The 2,743-nt window shown below is 42.9% G+C and overlaps 1 non-coding gene across 1 annotated transcript; it reads right to left on the bottom strand.

Moving 5' to 3' along the window:
• Positions 1-940: 940 nt before the first annotated feature.
• LOC122649216 lies at positions 941-1,047 on the bottom strand. Its single transcript, XR_006331191.1, has one exon. It is a non-coding gene; the product is annotated as a small nucleolar RNA R71 (small nucleolar RNA).
• Between the last annotated feature and the right edge of the window lie 1,696 nt (positions 1,048-2,743).

Raw genomic sequence — 2,743 nt, 5'->3', positions numbered from 1 at the left:
AAAAAAAAAAAAATCAGTTTTTGAAAACCTCTTCTTGTTTCTCTTCTGTTTCAAATAGTGTACGCCCAATCTAAAGTCCTTCATATGCTTCAACCCTCCATCTTTTGGTGTCCCTTATAGGATTAAGTTACCTATGACGCTACATCTTGACTTGGTTGGGTGGATTGACATATGACTTATCTTTGGAGGTGACCACTCTTGATAACAGGAAAGCGACATAGTGAGAGTGTTGGAAACATAAACGTATAGTAGACCTCCATTCTACATCAGAATCCATATTGGAGTCGCACGTAGGTGGCTATAGAAGACTATACGGGTTCCCTTGCTGTCAACCTATATGGCATCCTTACAGCTTTTGAACCATTGTTTCGATTTTTGAGGGATAGAGATGCACTATCTACCTTGGGGTCCCTCTTGTTTTTAGTTTTTTTTTTATTTTTTTTAAGTGTTTTATTTTTCTTTAATTTTTCTAAAGGAGACCTCATATCTATTTAGGTGGCTAAGGTGTGGACTTGTGATTCAAGTAATCGTCTTATTAGAAGACCACCTTCTCTACCACCTTTGACTATGGGTGACCAACAACCCAAGACTCTTAAGGATAGGTTTTATCCCACCAGGGCTGCACAACTCTCATGCATTAGTCTGCCTGTTGTTACAGGGAATAACTATGAACTCAAGACCAACTTCATCAGCATGCTACCCCATTTCCATGGGATGGCTAATGAGGATGCATATCTCTTCCTTAGGGAATTTGAGGAGGTCTCGTTCTAATTAAGGTCCGAATTTGACCGATGATGCGATTAGGCTTAGGTTTATACCATTTGCCCTGAAAGACCAGGCCAAGAAGTGGCTCTATGGACTGCCAACAAACTCCATTAATACATGGGATGAGTTCACCATTGTCTTTTTGAGAAAATTCTTCCCTCTTCACAAGACCAATAAGCTTAAAAGTGACATCCTCCAGTTCAAGCAGAAACCACATGAGTCCTTTTCTAAATTCATGGAAAGATTCAAGGACCTCCTCGTAGAATGCCCTCACCATGGTTTTGACTTGTGGCAGCTATGTCAAATTATTTATGAGGGTATTGATTATCAGACCAAGCAACTTGTAGAGTCTATGTGTCCAGCAGGCTTTACTTCTTTTTCTAAGGAGAATGATGCATGGATATTCTTAACCAACTTGGCTGATAAGACTAGGGAATGGGAATCTTCCCAAGAGGCTGAAAGGACCACTAAGGGGTATCTCATTGAGGGTATGCCAGCCAAGGAGGCCAAACTTGATAGCCTCATAAAACGGTTGGAGTCCATAGTTCTTAAAGAGTCTATACTAGTTAATCCGGTTAACCAGGTCAACCATGTGTCAGTATGCAGTTGGTGCCAAACCCCTGGACACCTTTCTGAGGAATGCCCCAACACCTTGGTGGGCAATTCCAGCACTGAAAATGTAAGTGCTCTCTACCAAAATAACCCATATAACAATACTTCCAATCCAGGATGGAGAAATCACCCCAATTTCTCATGGAATCAAGGGAACCAATCAGGCCCATCCAACTTTAACCATCAAGGCCAGGTTGGTGCCCAAAGGACCAACTATGCACCACAAAGCCAAGGAATGTCTCCTAACCCCTTTCCCCCTCGTCCTCATCCAGGATCTTCTATTAATTCTACTAGGCCTCCTCTCCTTGCACCTTATCAGCAACCCCTAGGGTTTACCAATATAGGAGAGGCAACAAGACTGAATGAGATGGACAACAAGATAGCTCTTCTCATGACAAGCCACAATAACATGGAAAAACAACTCACCCAGCTTGTCACAATCCTGCATGAGAGGGAAACAGGGAAGTTACCTAGCCAACCTGAGCCAAATCCTAGGCATCAGGTTCATATTCAGCAAGGTACCCAAGCTCCTCCAACCAATGTTGCACAAGGCCAACAGCACCAAGGGCCCTCTAGACAGGTAAATGTTGTTTATACTTTAAGGAGTGGCCGTGAGTATCAACAGGCTAGTGCACCTCAGTCTTTATCATCTCATACTCCTGTTGACTCTCCCCCTTCTGAAGAGGCCATTGAAGTGCCTACTGTTTCAGGTTCGTCTGATGAACCTAAAGATATACCAGATGATTTGGTTGAGGAAACCAAAGAGGATTCTGTTGAGGAAGTTAAAAAGACCAACCCTGAAAGAATTTATACCCCACCTGCCCCTTTCCCAAATAGGTTGGTTAGCAAGAAGTCTCCTTCTATGGAGAAGATATTGGATGTGTTCAAACAGGTTCAGGTGAATATCCCCTTGTTGGATGCTATTGCCCAGATCCCCGCTTATGCTAAAGTCCTCAAAGACTTATGCACCCAAAAGCGGACCACCAATGTGCCCAAAAAGGCATTCTTGGCTGCTAACATTAGTTCTCTAATCTCACACCGATGCGCCAAGCATAAGGATCCGGGAAGCCCCACCATCTCTTGCACTATAGGCCATACTACTATTGATCATGCCTTATTGGACCTTGGTGCAAGTGTGAACCTCTTACCTTTTCATGTCTACCAACAACTGGGATTGGGAGAACTGAAACCGACCAAAATTACTCTTCAACTTGTAGATCGGTCGGTTAAAGTTCCTAAGGGAATGATTGAGGATGTCCTGTTGAAGGTTGGGGAATTTATTTTTCCTGTAGATTTTATTGTTTTAGATACCCAACCCACTGCCAACTTCAAGGATCAAATCCCAATCATATTGGGTAGACCATTC

This window comes from Telopea speciosissima, chromosome 1 (genome assembly GCF_018873765.1).
Source record: "Telopea speciosissima isolate NSW1024214 ecotype Mountain lineage chromosome 1, Tspe_v1, whole genome shotgun sequence".
Lineage (NCBI taxonomy): Eukaryota > Viridiplantae > Streptophyta > Magnoliopsida > Proteales > Proteaceae > Telopea > Telopea speciosissima.
The sequence above is the reverse complement of the archived record's forward strand: the minus strand, read 5'-3'. Positions and strand labels throughout refer to the sequence as shown.